Source organism: Cynocephalus volans, chromosome 5 (assembly GCF_027409185.1).
Source record: "Cynocephalus volans isolate mCynVol1 chromosome 5, mCynVol1.pri, whole genome shotgun sequence".
In the NCBI taxonomy this organism is placed as follows: Eukaryota; Metazoa; Chordata; class Mammalia; order Dermoptera; family Cynocephalidae; genus Cynocephalus; species Cynocephalus volans.
The window spans coordinates 23,881,422-23,900,552 of record NC_084464.1 but is presented as its reverse complement, the minus strand read 5'-3'; positions in this window follow the sequence as shown (position 1 = coordinate 23,900,552).

Here is a 19,131-nt window from a genome sequence, read left to right as displayed (position 1 = left end):
AGGTCACCGACCGCAGTCCGCGCAGGCGGACCCCTCCCGCTCGCTCCGCCCCTTCCCGGGACCCTCCTACCTCCCGTCCTTCGCCTACCGGCGTCCGGGCCCAGTCTCTCGGCTGAGACTGGCCCCGGTAGGACAGGGTGCTGAGGGGACATGCCTGGCCGGCCTCGCAAGACAAGAGCGGGCTGGGTCGGAGGCTGAGCGGCGGCCCCGCAGCGCGCTCGGGAGGACCTGCCCGCGCCGGCCGCTTACCTTGCTCGCTCTCTCGTGAAGCTCCGGCGTCTTGTGTGTTTCATCTCCTAGGAAACGGCGAGGGCGCGGCAGCTCCCGCCCGGCCCGCCCGCTGACCCCCTGCTCAGAGAGGGCCGGTAAGTCCCCGCCCGCCCGCTCAAGCCCCGCCTCCCCGTGGGCGGGGCTTCAGGGCACCTGCTCCATTTTATGGAGCTAGTGCTCTCCGCCGGTTAGATTTGGGGCTTGGGAGAGCTTGATTATCTTTCCAGTCGTTCTTTATCAGTTGGCTTGTTTGCCCTTTGTTTTTGCCCCATGCATTCTACAAAGTCTTGATTAATTAAATCTGGTTAACAAACTGGGCAGGGCAAGAGAAGGGCACATGTTTTCCTCACACTTGTACTTTTTTACGTATATACTGCCTGAGAAAAGCTGCCCTTGTATTGCAGTTCCTTATATTGGTCAATTACTAAGGTATGTGTGATCTCCTGGGCTGCACTTCTAAGTTCGTTTTCATTATTCATTCAGAGAACCTACTCAGTCACAGGGTTAGATCATGGTAATTCCAAGATAAATGAATGAACGTGTGAATAAACAAGTAAACAGAAACTAGCCTGGAGTTGTGAGAAGAAGGCACACTTGTGTTACTGCAAAAAATTCAGACTGGCAGGCAAAAAGGGTCCGTGAATCAGAAGCACAAGAGACGAGGCAGTGGTGTGTCTATTTAGTAATTGTCTATTAGGAGTCAGGCTGTGGGCTTGGCACTGAGAATAGTGCCGAGGGAGACAAGATAGACGTGCTTGAGGCTGTTTCACAGCTTAAAGTAAAGTAGGCAGGCAAAGATCAAAGCATAAGTTAGATTGTGGAGGTCTCACATGCCCAGTTATGAAGTTATGTCAGTAGAGGAAACCAATGAAGAACTTCCCACAGAGGAGTGACATGTTCAGATTTGCATTTTAGAAAGATTACAAGAGCAGCAGTGGGTAGGGTGGATTTGAGCAGTGACTGGTGGTGGCAAGAGAAAGAAAAGGAGGCTATTGCAATTGATTGAAAAGAAATGATGAGGATCCAGTTGTAGCAGTGATGGTGGAAATAGGACAGCCAGGGGAGAGAATTCAAGGGACATTTAAGAATTAAAATTGACAGGTCCATCTGGCTTAGAAGAGTAGTGGGTAGTCATGCCCACAACCAAGCTGGGAAAGATTGGAAAACAAAGAAATTTGGGGGTAGGGGGTAATGGAGGTTACAAGAAGGCAGTTTAAAATATAGATTTGTAACTTAGGGTTCTGTCAGAGTTGGAAATACAGATATATTAGGATACTGTGATTGAAGCCATGGATGTGATGAGATAAACTGTGAGAAGAAGAGAGGGCTGAGATTCTGGCAAAATGCATCTTCCAAAGGGTGGGGAAAGAAGAGTGAAGGTGAGGGACAGAAAAACTGAAAAAGTAAAGTCAGGGAAGTAGTAGGAAATCCCTGATAAAAATGGTATTTCAGGATGAGAAAAGGTGGGCTTTCAAAAGGAAAGCAGGAAACGAGGGGGGAAACAAGATGATGACAGGTGGCACATTATATCATCTGAAGATTCAAAACAACTAGATCATGCAAAAAGCATCATTTTTATCACATTGTTGTGACAGGAAGAAGAGAAAGTCCCTGAGTACTCCCAACCCCTTTGAAAGGTACTAGTACCTGAGCAGGAGCAGTAAACATACATGAAAGACAAAGTTGGCCCAAAGGCAAATCCCATTTTAGCATAGCATCTAGCAGACTAAGCCTTGCACCAGTGGCAATGTGGCTGAGCTGAGCAAGGGACTAGAAAATTAACCAGGGGACCTGTGAAGGGGCCAAAGTGGTTCCAGGTCAGTAATGCCACCTGAATCCCAGAAGAAGAAAACGCAAATCATCTCTGAATAATGCAGCCCCAATTTAGGCCTCCAGGTTTTTCACAAAATATGAGGTCATGACCACAGAAGAATGAACCCCCTTGAGTGAGAATCAACAGAAAAAGCAACACTATACTCAGACTTTCAAGGATTTCAGAAATTGGAAATATCAGCTTGAATATAAAATAGCTGCATATAAAATGTACACAGAAATAAAAGATGGGATCACAAAAGTGAACAGAAATCAATGAGGAATATTAGAAAAAAGAATTAAATAACCTGTTAAAAATGAACATCATAACTGTTAAAATTTTTAAAAATGAGTTAAGCAATATATTAGAACCAAAGAAAAAATTAGGGAACTGGCACAAGATCTGCAGAAATCACCCAGAATGTAGCATAAAGAGATAAGAAGATAGGAAACACTACTGAGAGATTAAGAGAGATGATGGGCAGAATGAGAAAGTCTAACATATGTCTAGATATAGTCTAAGAAGTAGAGAATAGAGAGAATGGAGGAGAGGCAGTGTTTGCAAAATCATGGCTGAGTATTTTCTACAACCAATTAAAGACATGAATCCACAGATAAAGGAAGCGTGAAGAATTACCAAACAGGGCAAGAAAAAGGAGATATTCATTCCCATCTAGACACACAGTCGTAAAACTGTAGAATGCCAAAACAGGGCAAACTTTAAAGCAGCAGAGAGAAAAGAGAGATGAGCTACGAAGGAATAGCGATTAGCCTGTCGGTGGACTTCTCAATAATAAAAATGGATGTCAGAAGATGAAATGAGGGCTGACCCCGTGGCTCACTCAGGAGAGTGCGGCGCTGGGGACCCAGCAGCGCTCCGGCCGCGGGTTCGGATCCTATATAGGGATAGCCGGTTTGCTCACTGGCTGAGCGTGGTGTGGGCGGCACCAAGCCATGGGTTGTGATCCCCTTACCAGTCACGAAAAGAATTAAAAAAAAAAAAAAAAAAGAAGATGAAATGAAAATCTCTATTCAAATGAAAATAATATAAATAAATGTCCCCTTAAAGTAATGAGAAGAAAGAACTCTCAAAGTACTAGAATTATATGTAAGAGAACTATCTTTCAGGAGCAAGGGCAAATAGAGAGTTTAAAAAAAAAACAAAAATGGTGACTATTCACCACAAATTGACCTACTGCAAAGAAACTTTTTTTTTTTTTTTTGTGGCTGCTGGCCAGTAGACGGATCTGCACCAATCACCTTGGTGTTACCAGCACCACGCTATCCTAAGTGAGCCACCAGCCAGCCCTTAAAGAAACTTCTTTTTTTAAAAAAAAACTTTTTATTTTGAAAATTTTTTTTAATTTCAGAAAAATTGCAAGAGCAATAATTCAACTCCAGTGTAGCCTTTACTCAGATTCACATATTTTTAACAGTTTACATTTTCAAAAATGAATCACTGTCTCCCTCCCTCTCCCTCTCCTTACCCCCAGGTTTGTGCAGATGTGGCATTGTGATTTATTTATTTATTTCGAATATTCACGAGATACAAAGCTGATTGTCCCCCTTCCTGCCCATGATGTGGGGGCCAGATTCACATTGTGGACATACCCATTACCAGAAATAGCTTTTGTATCCTTTGTCCCTAAAGAGACTTCTAAAGGCTATACTTTAGGATGAAGGAATATGATCTTAGGAGGAGGGTCTGGGGTACAAAATGATAAGATGAGTAAAGAAATCATTACATATATAAATGTATATTCTCAGTGTAAAATAATAATAGGCCAATTTATGGAGTTGAAAATATGAACTAAAATATTCGATGACATTAGTACATGATTTGAAGGAGTAATCAGAATTAAAGACAGCTAAGGTCCTTGCAGCATTTGGTGGCCTGTAAGATGGTGTCTTTAGCCTTTGTTAGGTGTTAATGTGCTCGTTGCTACTGTGGTGTCATTATTTCTAGACTCTTTCAGTGGACAGATCTAGGAAATGTTTTTTAATGAGTCGTGCTCATCACGCTACCTCCAAGGTAAACTTGGCACCATGGACTTTTTCCTTTTCTTCCTCCATTCTGTATCTTTATCTCTTTTCTCCTGAACTATAAACCTAATTTTCAACAACATCAGTATATACTCTGTTCTACTATACAGACAAATTGTGTTGGAATTCAGCAATCCACTATCGACAATAAATCTGCTAAGTAAATTTCAAGATTTCTTTGCAGTTTCATTTATCCTTAAAATATATCCCACTGAAAATATACTGTCAGTTCTGTTTTCAAAAGTTACTTCAAATTTTTGTTGTTGTTAGCCTATATAAATAAGGTAAATTATAGTTACATTTGTTTCTATTTGTATTCAATTTTAGTGTTTCTTTTTTCATTTATGTAGGAGAACAAATATAGAAAAATGAATTTTTTAAAAAACTATAGGAAGAGAAATAGGATGCTTCTGTATGAGAAGGCTCAATACTATGCATATGCAAATTCTCTAAAAGTGATCTATAAATTCAATGAATTCCAATGGAAACCCCAACAGGGATTTTCTAGGAATGAATAAGCTGATTCTGAAATTTAAAGGGAAGAACACAGACCTAAGAAGAGTTAAGATACTCCAGAAAGAGAATAGAGTGGCACAACTGCCCTATCATATATCAAGACATTATTTTTAAAAAGCAATAATATTATACAGTATGGATGCAGGGATAGAAAAAGATGTCCGAAGGAATAGAATCAAGAGCTCAGACCCAAACCAGGCATACAGGGGAATTTGACATATTTCAGAGGTGTCATTGCAGCCCACTGGGGAAAAGATAAACTATTCAACCAACAACATAAGTAATCCATATGGAAAAATTGAAATTTGACCTTCATTTCCTAAGTAAGCTTAAAGATGCTTCCACTTGCCCAATTTGAAATAATTTGAGCATTAAAAAGAACGATGACAATAAGTTATGTCACATTAAAATTTTTTAAATTGATAGTAAAAATTGTATGTATTTATGTTGTACGTGATGTTTTGCTATATGTATACATTGTGGAATGGCTAAATCAAGCTATTTATCATGTGCTTTACCTCACATACTTATCATTTTGTGGTGAGAACACTTAAAATCTACTCTGCACTGTTCGGGTGCACACTATATTGCTATTCACTAAAGTCACCACGATGTACAATAGATCTCTCGAACTTACTCCTCCCATCTCAACCAACTTGAACTCATAGGTTGCTCAGGAGCATGTTATTTAATATCCATGGGTTTGTATATTTTCCAGACTTTTGCCTGTTACTGCTTTCTAGTTTTAATCAGTTGTGGTCTGAAAATATACTTGAAATTATTCCAATTTTAAAAAATTGGCTCATTTTACTTAACATAATGTCTTCCAGGTTCATCCATGTTGTCACAAATGACAGCATATACATATATATACAATGGAATACTATTTAGCTTTAAATTATGTCACATTAAATTTAAAATATTCATCAATTTCTGATGGATAAAGACTTACATATAAAAGGCAAAACCTTTAAATGTTTAGAAAAGTATATTGAATACATTTATGGCTTTAGGGTAGGTGAAAATGTTTTAAACAAGACACAACAGTGCCAACTCTAAAAGAGAAGTAATAAATTAGGGTATATTAAAATTAATATACCAAAAGACACAGAGGGAAAAGGTAAGTCACAACTGGAGAGAAAATATTTGAATTAGGTATAATCATCAAAGAATTAATTATATTTTATGTCCTAATCAATATATAACAAATATTCTGAATGCATATGAATCTTACATATCAAAAGAAAGACAACAAACCCAATAGAAAAATGAAAGAATATGCATTTCACTCTAAGTACTAGAGGTGAATAAACCCACTAGGGTGACAAAGGTATTGGCAAGAATATAGTGGCATAGGGGCTGTATTGGGGTGCTGGCGAGTGTAAACTGGCACAGCCAATGTTGAAGTTGATACTCAATTACCCTGTGATCTGGCAAATCCACTTGCAGGGAGATTTAAGAAAAAACATGCCCAGGCCACACCTCAGACCAATGAAATCAGAATTTCTGAGGATGGGACACTGGCATCAGTGTTATTTAAATATCCCCAGTACAAATATCCAAAGTACAGCCCAGGCTGAGAATCAGTTCCTTACATTGTACGCGTATATGTGCACCAGGAGGCATATACCAAAAGGTTCACATATACAATACTTGTAGTAGCAAAAAGTGAAAACAGCCTAAATGTCCTCAGCAGGAGAATGGATGGATCAATTGTGGTTTAGCCACCAAAGGAATATTACAGTCATGAAAATAAACATCTCAGAGTCATCTTAGAAACATAATATTGAGTGAAATACAAATGTTACACAAAGCTATATGTAGTGTGCTGCCATTTAACAAAGCTTAAATACAAGCAAAACTAGACAGTACATTGGTTAGCGATTGGGTTAGGAGATTCAGAGACCAGGTAGAAGGCCCCCCAAGACTCAGCACGTAGTTGTACTCCCAACTAAGATATACACAGAGACACAGCTGGATCATTAGAGGGAAGGACAGAGGCAGAGTCTGCAGTGACACCTGCACAGGCTACCTTATGCTCTCTCCCTCCCACGAGGAGTCGCACAGAGTATTCTCCTCCCCCAGCAATGAACATACAGCAGTCTGTGTGCAGTGTTTCTGCTCAAGGAAGCCCACGAGTGATTTTGAACCCAAGGTGACTTAGACGCCCTCTGCCTACCATGTACCCAAATTCCAGACTCCCAGAAGGAAAGCAGGTGTTCAGCATGAGCCACATCGTGTGCACAGACCCACGTGCTAACCCTTCCATTATTTGAAGTTAGCTGTTAGTCTCTGCCTGCCTTCCCCTGCAACCACAGAACTGCAGGGTGAGTCCAGACTCCCATCCCATATTTGAATTCCTCCCCCAGCCTCAATGCCAAGTGTGTAAATCTGACATTCCGTCAGTGACTGAAGTACCAGAACATCTTCAGATCAGCACATTGTTGACTATGCCGCACTCTCTTCCTGTTTTCTCACCTTCCAACTCTGAGCCAACTGACATCAAATGATGTGTTTGTGAGTATCCCCCTCCTTATCATTTAAATTAAATATTTTCCAAAGAAATTTATCAACAATGTAAGCTCATGATCAAATTTTAATCCTAAAATTAAAACAAGTTTTATATGATTATAATTTCAAGAATAAACCTCCACACACTCATAGTTTACCTGTATGAGAACACTTGCCCCTTTCCAATTCTGTACAATAGCCAGCAGTATTGTCATTCTTATTGACTTTGGTTCAGACTAAATACGTTTGTCAGAATTATTAGTTAGAAGATGTCAGTGTAAGAAAAATCTTTTAGGAAAAGTTAAAAAAAAATGAATCTGAGCATTATTTACCTGCTATATCATGAGTCATCGAAAGGTAGCAGTGTTCTAGATATTGTAATTCTGAAAACAGTTCGCAGTAGCTTGTCATATTAAGAAAATCAGTGTTTTAACAATTTATGGTTTCCCTGAATAGGCATTTGAGTTTCACTGTGTTCTTATTTATACCTAATAATATGTGAGCAATTTTAACAATGAATAGCTAAGTAGATACTAGCCAATATATTAAAGCATGCCAGGTGGTTTTTACTTTATTAATCTATTTTATTATTTCACTTGATAGGTAATACATAACAATGTCACATTAGAAAATATTACAAAAATTACATATCTCACCATTGTTAACATTTTACTCTATGTCATTTTAAATTTTTGAGTGAGCTTTTAACTTTAAAATAGTTTTTAGATTTACAGAAAAAATGCAAAGATAGTACAGAGTTGCTTTATACCCTGCAGCCAGTTTCCCTTGTTGTTAATCATCTTACATTAGTATAGCACATCTGTCACAACTAATGAACTAATATCGATACATTATTGTTAACTGAAGTCCATTATTCAGATTTCCCTTAGTATTTACCTTATGTCCATTTTCTGTTCCATGATCTCATCCAAAATATCACATTATGTTTAGTTGTTGTGTGTGAAGTTTCCTCAAAAAATGAAAAACAGAACTGCCATATGATCGAGTAATCCTGCTTCTGGGTATATCTCCAAAAGAATTGAAATCAGGATGTCAAAGAGATATACACTCTCATGTTCATTGCAGTGTTATCCACAATAGCCAAATATGGAAGCGGCCTACATGTCCACCAACAGATGAATGGATAAAGAAAATGTGCTACATACATACAATGAAATATTTACCAGCCATAAAAAAGAGGGAAATGTGCCATATGCCACACCATGATGAATCTCGAGGACATATTGCTAAGTGAAATAGGCCAGGCACAGAAAGACAAACACTGCATGATTTCACTTAAATGAGGCATCTAAAATAATCAGACTCAGAGAGTTTGATGGTGGTTGCCAGGGGTTGAGGAAGAGAAAGGGGGAGTTGTTGTTCAATGCATATAAAGTTTCAAAGAATAAATATGCACAATTTTTCCAAACAGCTTACTCTAAACAAAAGAAACCACATTATATCACCCTGTAAATAGGTTTGCCACTAAAGTAAGAATATGTGTGGATGTGTTGGTTTTTACCAGTGTCCACGGCTTGTTGCTTTTTACGAGAACAAGAATGCTGGTGCCATTCAGTGAGAAACAACAGTACATCGGCCACATGGCACTGTCGCACGGGACCCTCTTCACCTACCTCATGAGGTCCCGGGTTACAGGCAGAAGCCAGGGAGGGCCCATATCAGAACACCAAAAAACAGCAAACCCAAAACACTAGATTGGAACTTCAGGCACAAATCATCCCTATGGATGTCTGTGACAGTCTTGAAGGACCACAGGGCAGGCTTGGGAACCTGAGACCTGGGCTGTCTGTCAATAAGCAGCTACTTCACTGTGTCATGCTCGTACGGGCTCTAAAGTTCACTTCATTCCTTTCACCAATAAGTCTTGAGGTTGTCCTGCTTAGGAGGAAGTAATAAATTATATCACCTCAAGTATGTTTGCTCCTGTCAAAATGACTCTGTGGAACTGATCTTTATCAATATGTTTCTAGGGCCAGCAACTTTGTTTATATGTTTTATTCACTGACTTAGAATATTTTATCGTAATATGATATATCATCAAGTTCCTGCCTAAAATCAAATTCAAGAGCTCTGAAATAAAATTTTAAAAATACTAGAAGGACATAATAAAAACAACTGACTAATGATATTTCTATTTTAATTCTCAACTTTGATTTCTTAAAATGCATAATTCTTGATTTTGCTCACAATGGGACATCTGTGGGAGATTTTGGTCACAGGGGGAAATCTGTGTTTAAAACTTAGGAAATCCATGCAGTTTATTTTTTAGCACAGAAAGTAAATATAAGCTTCACATTTTAAAAACACTATATAAGCCTTTGATTGGTAAGAGTAGCTTTTAAATGAGTTCATACTGAGATTTTAGGCCTATTTATTAAGATATCTATTTTTATTTAAATGTCAAGATTTATAGTTTTTTTAATAGAAGAATGTTTGCTCTGTTAAGTCTATCAGTTATATAAATTAAAAATTGGACTTAGCCCAATTCACTATATATTTTAATGATAACTTCTGCTTAGTTTTTGTCTACTTGTGAACAGTCACACAAGACCTAGATCTTGGGTGAATTAGGAAAAGGAAAGCACTTTATCCTGAGGATAAATGATCCCCCTTCCAAAGTAAAAACACGACTGCAAAGACTAACCAGCAAACAAGAGAAGGTGATTCATGCTGCCAAACGCAGATATGTTCAGCAGTTGGGTGTTTCTAGAGACCCCAGAAAGTGGCTGGGGAGGGACTGAAAAGAGAGGACTGGCAGAAGGTCCATAAAGAAAAAGCAGCTAGACCTCCGGGTCTTATCCTCTGGCCCACTCAAAGTGGCGACTGCCCTCCCCAGCGCAGCAGAAGGCCGGATGAGGGACCCTGTGACAATAAGAGGTTAAGACAGACGCTGCACGTGGAGTGGTGAGACCCTGCACCACTTTCTCTGCTTGGCTTCCAGAAAGATGGCAGCTGGGTTCTGCCACAGGTAATAGCTTAGAGCGTTCCTCTCTGGGGAAGCAACAGGAGAAAATCTTGTCGACACTGACTGTGGAGTCCTCCTCGCCGACAAGCCCCACCCAAACAGGGAACAGAAATCACCCGAGGATATTCTGTAACTCAGAGGAAACAAAAACAATGCAGAAAACATTTTTAAAAAGCAAAACAAGCCAAAACATAATTAATATTCTCCAAGACCTAAAGAGAAAATATCATATCCATGAAACAGGAAGAGGATTCTGTAAAAGAAAGTAATATCCAGAAATTTAAGATAAATTAATAAAACAGTTGGAGATAAAGGTAAGGAAAACCCCCTGAAATTGGAACAAAACAGCATATATTTTATATAAATAAACGAGAGAAAAGATAAGAAAATAAGAGGATCAAGTTCTTCATCTACTTCATGAATATGCAGAAGAGGACGAAAAAAAGAGGAAACAGGAAGATCAAATATTAAAGAAATAATACAAGAATAATGCAGAATTGAAGGGCACTTGTTTCCAGATTGAAAGAGCCCACTTAAATTCCTAGTAAAAGAATGGGGGTGAGGTACCCACATGAAGATACATCACTGTGAAATTTCAAAAAATAGTAAAAAATAGAAGATTCTAAAAGCTTCTCAAAACAAAAAACAGAAAACCCAATCACACACATATGAATAGGAACCACAATGGCAGCAAATGCTGGAAACTGGGAAAATGCCCCAGGAAACAAAAAACAGAGCAATGTACTTACAATCTGAGGGAAAAAAATGATTTCCACCTTGACTCTGACACTCAAGCTAACCCTCGAGTTTGAGATGTGCACCTTTTCTCCCACGAGCACTCCCGTGATCCACCAAAGGAAGAGATATGTCAAGAAAGAAGACATAGGATCCTGGATAAAGAGAATCTAATACGGGAGAGAGGAAAAATTTCCCATTCTTCCCGGTATAATGCTGGAGGGAAGAAATAGCAGCATGAACATGTGGTTTACAAATACGGAGGTAAATACCAAAGACACACTGGAAGATTTGAAAGTGGTTGCCTCAGGGCGGCGGGAATCAGCGATAGAGCAGGGTAACCCAGGGACAGCTAAGCTTATTATATATATGTATATGAAAATTTATACGTATTATTTCTATTTACATGTATATTTATATGCATATATAAATTTTATGTATATATATTTATATAAATATATACAAAATTAATGGCACCCTGGTATGGCCTATTGCACTGTGGATTCTGTTATGTCAAAATACTCTTTCCAATAAATTCTTTATGTTGTCTGGCTTTTTCATGAATCATCTTAGAGTCAGCTAAGACGTGTTTAGAATTTGAATACTGCAAATAGGCACTGCTGAGATAAGTCAAGCCTAAGCTGCTTCTGTTAGCTAAGGATTATTATACAGCTAAAAAATAAAAAAGTGGCCCACAAACAGTTACTTATGAAAAATGACAGTTCTGAAAATGTGTTGTTAAAAAGAAAAAAAAATGAAAATGTGTTGTTGCTGTTAGAAACGAAGAGACTATCTAGAAAACTCAACAGCTCCCCCGTCGCCCACCTCAACAAACACAATTCCAGATTTCACATTCCCTTTGTAGATATGGACTTAGCTTATGCCTGAAGTCAAATGGCAAATGCTGGAGGATAAATAAAATTAGATTTGATCACTGGATATCGCTCTCCTGTTCGGTCATTTTAGGAGAAAGTTGTAGCATCAAAATGTGCAGGATCTCTGAGTATTTCTCTGATCTTGGCACTACCAAGATGCAGTGGGACATTTAGTAATTCACAGTGTGTGATCTGAATCAATACTTTTCCCAAAAACCCAAAAAGTTTTTAAAAAGTATCTTGGAGCAGCCCAAGAATGGATATTCATCTTTAAGAAGATAGTGGTTTCTCAGCAAAACACTTTCAGTAAGATTAAAGGACTTCGTTTAGAGAACTTTCCTCTCTAAAGTTATTTCATTTCTAGAGGAATATTCAAAAAGAGGTTACTATTTTATTCTGGGAAACCCAAAGAACTCACTTGCTGAAAGTTTGAAGTAAGATTTACATACAATGAAATGCCAGACCTTCAGTGTATAATTTAATGGGTTTTATAAATGTATACAATCATGTTACCACCACCCCGATCAATATACAGAACATTCCCATCACCCTAGAAAGCTCCCTTGTGTCCCTGGCAAGCCAATCCCCGTCCTCCTCTCCTCCCAAAGACAAACTTCACCTGGTTTCTATTATCATAGATTAGTTTTGCCTATTCTTGAACGTCACGTAAATGGAAGCATAAAGGATATACTCTTTTGTGCCTGGCTGCTTTTGCTCAACATAATGTTTTGAAATTCACCTGTGTTGTCGTGTTTATCTGTAGCTCGCTTTTGAATACTGAATAGTATTCCATTGTATGAATTTACCTGTATTTGTTTATTCATCTTCCTGTTCCTGAATATTTGGTTAATATAAATCAAGCTGCTCTGATAATTCTTGTACACGTCTTTTTGTGGAAATATGTTTTCATTTCCTTTGGGTAGATAACTAGGAATGAAATTTCTGAATCATAAGAGAGGTGCATGTTAAACTTTAAAAGAAACCGCCAAATAGTCTTCCAAAGTAGTTGTACCATTTAACAATTCTATGAGCAACATATGAGAACTGAAGTTGTTTCACGTCCTTGCCAATATTTGATGCTCTACATTAAAAAGAAATTAACCACTCCACCTGGTGCAAAGTCTCTCCATTTTAATTTACATTTTCCTGATGACTAGTAAGGTTGAACATCTCATGTACATATTAGCCATTCTTTGTTTTCTTTTGCGAAGTGCCCGTTCAAGTTTTTATAGGATTGTTTTTTCGTTATTGATTAGCATGAGTTCTTTATATTCTCTGCATAAAAGCCATTTGTCACATACATATTTTACAAATATTCTCTTTCTGACTGTGGCCTGCTTTTTCATTTTTTTAATGGTGTCTTTCGATGAGAAGTTTCAGATTTTGATGATGTCCAGTTTATCAATTTTTTTCTTCGACATTAGTGCTTTTTGTGTGCTTTCTAAAAAATCTTTGCCTACCAGAAGGTCACAAAGATATTCTATGTTTTCTTCCTGAAACTTAATGGTTTTAGTGTTTACATTTAGGTCTATAACCCATGACAAATTAATTTTTGTCTGTAGGATGAGGTAGGTATCGAGGTTCATATCTGTCCTAGGTGAATATCTACTGAATTATATTAGTATTTGAATGTTAATTAAACTTGATTTCCTAGAATAAGCCCCACTTTAAAATGATGTATCATCCACTTCATATATTGCTGGATTCAGTTTAATAATATTTTGGTAAGGATTTTAAAATTATGCTCATGAGGGAAATTTTAATTTATTTATTTTAATTTTTATTGGAACATAGTTGATTGTCCATATCTGTGCGGTATAGAGCCGAACATCAATAACTGTGCAATATGTGGTGCTCCAATCAGGATAACTAGTATATTCAACATTATACAATGTAACCATTTTTTGTGGCCCTTTCCCAATCCCTCCCTTATCCTCCTCCCCTTTCCCACTTATGGTAACCTCAGTTCTGTTCTCTCCTTTTGAAAGTTCAACATGTTATTGTGATTGTTGTATCATTCTTTTCTTCTTTATTTTTTGGTTTGTTTTGTTTTTTAGCTCCCACTTTCTAGTGAGGACATGCAGTATTTCTCTTTCTGTGCCTGACGTATTTCACTTAACATAATTTTCTCTAAGTTCATCCACGTTGCTACCGATGGCAGTATTTCATTTTTTTATGACAGAATAGTATTCCATTGTGTAGTTATACCACATTTTGCTTATCCAGTCATCCAACAATGGACATGCAGGTTGGTTCCAACTCTAAGTGATTGTAAATAGGGCTACAACAAACATGGGAGTGCAGGTTCCTTCGACATGATGATTTCCATTCCTTTGGGTATATACCCAGCAGTGGGATTGTCGGATTGTATGGCAGTTCTATCTGTAGTTGTTTGAGGAAACTCCATACCATTTTCCACAATGGCTGCACTAATTTACAGTCCCACCATCAGTGTAGGAGGATTTCCCCTTTCTCCACATCCTCTCCAGCATTTGTCATTCTCTGTCCTTTAGATAATAGACAGTCTAAATGGGGTAAGATGATATCTCAATATGGCTTTAATTTGCACTTCCCTGATGCTGAATAACACTGAGCATTTTTCATGAGTCTGCTGGCCATTTGTACGTCCTCCTTTCAGAAATGCCTATTCAGATCCTTTGCCAATTTTTTAATCAGGAGTTTTTTTGTTTGTTTGTTTTTAGTGTTAAGTTGTTTGAGTTCCTTGTATATTTTGGATATTAATCCTTTGTCAGATACATAGTTTGCAAATATTCTCTCCCACTCTATAGGTTGTCTTTTTGCTTTGTTAATTGTTTCTTTTGCTGTGCAGAAGCTTTTTAATTTGATATAATCCCATTTATTTAGTTTCCTTTTGTTGCATGTGCTTTGGGGTCATATTCATAAAGTCTTTGCCCAGTCCTACTTCCTGAAGTGTTTCCCCTATGTTTTCTTTTAGGAATGGTATAGTTTTGGGTCTTATATTTAAGTCTTCAATCCATTTTGAGTTGATTTTGGAATATGGTGAGAGGCATGGGTCTAGTTTTGTTCTTCTACATATGGATGTCCAGATTTGCCACAACCATTTATTGATGCGGCAGTCTTTTCCCCAATGTTTGTTCTTGGTGCCTTTGTTATAAATCAGTTAGCTTAAGTTCTGGTCGCTCTACTCTGTTCCATTGTTCTGAGTGTCTGTTTTTATGCCAGTACCATGCTGTTTTAGTTACTATAGCTTTGTAGTATAATTTGAAGTCAGGTACTGTTATGCCTCTGACTTTATTTTTTTTTTTTTTGCTCAGGATTGCTTTGGCTGTTTGGGGTCTTTTGTTGGTCCATATGAATGTTAGGATTGTTTTTCCTGTTTCTGTGAAGAATGTCATGGTATTTTGATGGGGATTGCATTGATCTGTAGATCATCTTGGGTGGTATGGACATTTTCACAATGTTAATTCTTCCAATCCAAGAGCATGGAATGTCTTTCCACATTTTTGTGTCCTTGTTAATTTCTTTCAACAGTAATTTGTAGTTTTCACTGTACTGATCTTTTACCTCCCTGGTATAATTTATTCCTAGGTATTTTATTTTTTTTGATGTAAATGGGCTAGTTTTCTTGATTTCTTTTCCTGCTGGTTAATTGTAGGAGTATAAAAACGCTACTGGTTTTGTGTGTTGATTTTGTATCCTGCAGCTTTACTGAAATAGTTTATCAACTCCAAGAGTTTTCTCTTATAGTCTTTAGGTTTTTCTATATATAGAATCATGTCATCTGCAAACAGGTACAATTTGACTTCATCTTTTCCAATTTCAGTGTCCTTTATTTCTTTCTCTTGTGTGATTGCTCTGGCTAGTACTTCCAATGCTGTGTTAAGTAGGACTGGTGGTAGTGGGCATCGTTGTCTTGTTCCTGTTCTTAAGGGAGCGGCTTTCAGCTTTTCTTCATTCAGAATGACATTGGTGTAGGTTTGTCACATATGGCTTTTATTGTGTTGAGATACTTTCCCTGTGTACCTAATTTGCTGAGAGTCTTTATCATGAAGGGATGTTGAATTTTGTCCAATGCTTTTTCTACATCTATTGAAATAATCATGTGGTTTTTGTGAGTGATTTTGTTGATGTGCTGTATCACATTTATTGACTTGTGTATGTTGAACAATCCTTGCATCCCTGGGATGAATCCCACTTGATATTGGTGTATAATTTTTTTTTGATGTGTTTCTGTATTCTATTCGCTAACATTTTATTGAGGATTTTTGCAGCTAAGTTCATTAAAGATATTGGTCTATAGTTTTCTTTTATTGTTGTTGTATTTTTGTCTGGTTTTTGCATCAGGGTGATGCTAGCCTCATAGAATACACTTGAGAGAATGGCCTCTGTTTCAATATTTTGGAAAAGTTTGAAGAAAATTTGTGTTAATTCCTCTTCAAAGGTTCAGTAGAATTCAGCAGTAAAACCATCTGATCCTCGGCTTTTCTTTGTTGGGAGACTGCTGATTATAGCTTCATTCTTGTTGCTTGTTATTAGTTTGTTCAGGTTTTCTGTTTCTTCTTGGTTCAGTCTCAGTAGTTTGTATGTGTCCCAAAATTTATCCATTTCCTCCCATTTTTCAAATTTGTTGGCATATAGTTGTTGATAAGAGTCTCTCATGATTCTTTGTATTTCTATGGTATTGGTTGTAATGTCTCCTTTTTCATTTCTAACTTTTGTTATGGGGTCTGCTTTCTTCCTATTTTTAGTTAGCCTAGTTGGTGGTTTATTTTCATTTGTCTCCTCAAAAAAACACCTTTTTTGTTTCATTGATCTTTCGTATCATTTTGGGGGGTGGTCTCTATTTCATTTAGTTCTGCCTTGATCTTAATTATTTCTTTCCATCTACTCATTTTGGGATTGGATTGTTTTCAAGTTTCTAGTTCTTTCAGGTTAAGCATTAGGTTGTTAATTTGAAATATTTCTAATCTTTTGATATAAGCATTTATTATAATAAACTTCCCTCTCTTAATCCTTATTTTGCAGTATCCTGGTTTTGGCATGATGTGTCTTTATTTTCATCAGTTTCAAGAAATTTTTTATTTCCTATTTAATTTCTTCTTGAACTCATAGGTTGTTCAGGAGCATGTTATTTAATATCCATGTGTTTGTATATTTTCCAGAGTTTTGCTTGTTATTGCTTTCTAGTTTTAATTCATTGTGGTCTGAAAATATACTTGAAATTATTCCAATTTTTAAAATTTTGTTGAGACTTGATTTGTGACCTCACACATGGGCTATCCTGGAGAATGTTCCATGTGCTGATGAGATAATGTATATTTTTTGGTTGTTGGATAAAATGGCCTGTCGATATCTGCCAAGTCCAATTGGTCTAATGTGTGGTTTGAATACTGTGTTTCTCTGTTGATTTGTTGCCTGGATGATCTGTCCATTGTTTAGAGAGGGGAGTTCAGGTCCCCAACTATTTTCATATTTGGATCTATCTCTTTCTTTAGGTCTAATAGTGTTTGCTTTATATACCTGGGTGCCCCAATGTTGGGTGCCTATATATTTACAATTGTTATGATATGATTTCTGGATAGCTCCTTTTATCATTATAAATGATATAATGATATTGGGTGTATATATATTTATGATTGTTATGATTGCTGGATAGCTCCCCTTATCATTATATAATGGCCTTCTTTGTCTCATGAGGGATGTTGATCTGATTTTTTTTCCTTATAATGTTGCTGTCAAATTATCATATTAGGGCAGTGGTGGAATCATGACAACTATTAGAAAGTGTCCTCCTCTTTTATTTTGTGAAACGATTTGTGTAAGGCTCATATTGTTTCTTCTTTAAATGTTTGACTAAGATTCAACAGTAAAATCATCTAGGACTGGAGTTTTCTTTGTGGTAAAGTTTTTAATTACAAATTCACCTTTTTTAGTAATTGTATGGTTATTTATAATTTTTATTTCATTTTGTGTCAGTTGTGGTAAATTTGTTTTTCAAAGAACTTTCTCATTTCATTTTTGTTGTCTAACTTATGGGCTTCCAGTTGTTCACAACATTTCCTTATTATCCTTTAGATACCTATAGGATGTGTCTTTTTTGTGCCTTTGTTTTTGAAAAAATATTCCTGCTGGATATAGAATTCCGTGTCTGTCTTCCACTATTTATGATGAGAGTCTTATCATTTTTCTTTAATTTGTCTGAAGATTTTAAGATTTTCTCTTTATTTTTGATTTTTCAGAAATTTGACAATAAGGACCCTACTTGTCATTTTCTTTGTATTTATCCTTGAGGTGTACAGAGCTTTTAAATCTGTCAGTTGATTTTTTCACCAGTTTTGGAAAATTTTTGACCATTGTTTCTTTCATTTTTTCCTTCCCCATTCCCTCTGTCTACTTCTAGGATTCCAATTACTTGCAAGTTTGTTAGACTTCTTGATATTTTCCCAAGGTCATTGAGGCCATTTGTATAATTTTTAAAAAATTTTTTCTTTATTTTTCTGATTGAATAATCTAAAACATGTTTTCAAGTTCACTGACCCTTTCTTCTAGCATCTCCAATCTGCTGTTAAACATATCCCATTTTTTGTTTTGTTTTGTTTTCGTTGTTTTTATTTCCAACTCTTTTAAGGAATTTCCACTTTAGTTTTCCATTGAAATTTCCTATATCTTTACTAATTACAACAATATTTTCCTTAAGTCTCTGAATATTTATAATAGCTGTTTTAAAGGTCCTGTCTGCTACTTCTAACATCTGAGTCCTCTCAGATCTTTTGCTATTGGCTGCCTTCCCTTTTAACCTTTTGGTACTTTTCCCACTATTCACATGTCTAGTAATTTTTTGTGTACTGTACATTATGGATAATATGTTGAAGAGTCTTTGGATTTTGTAATCTCTGTTAACAGAGTGCTGATTTTTGTTTTAAGTAGTCAATTACATTATCTACTAATCACCTTCAACTTATGGATGCTTGGTATTACACTTTTTAAAGATGCACTTGTTTTAGTTTTGCCATTAGTTTTAGGACAAATTCCTTAAGGGTGGGACATAACTTTTATTCCTAAAGCATGGCTTTAGTGATATGCAAACTCCAGATTCCATTTCCCTTGCAGTGGGCAGCAGATGAAATTGTTGCTCTGTTTTTGCAGCTTTCCAACTGTTACTTTACATTGATATCCTTGGAATCTTGCCTATTTAAGCACAGTTTAAGAGTCACCAGAAATTAATGTGTTTATATACAGATTTGGGGGCTCTCTCTGTGTGGCTCCCTCTTTTTTGAGGTTCCTCCCCTCAATTTCCAGCTGCTTGGCAGCCCCAGACTCCGTCCTCCAGCAAGTCAAAAACACTGCGCTTTATGCTCCAGTTCCAGCTGCTCCGTGCCCTGTGGACTGGTGCGTGCCCTT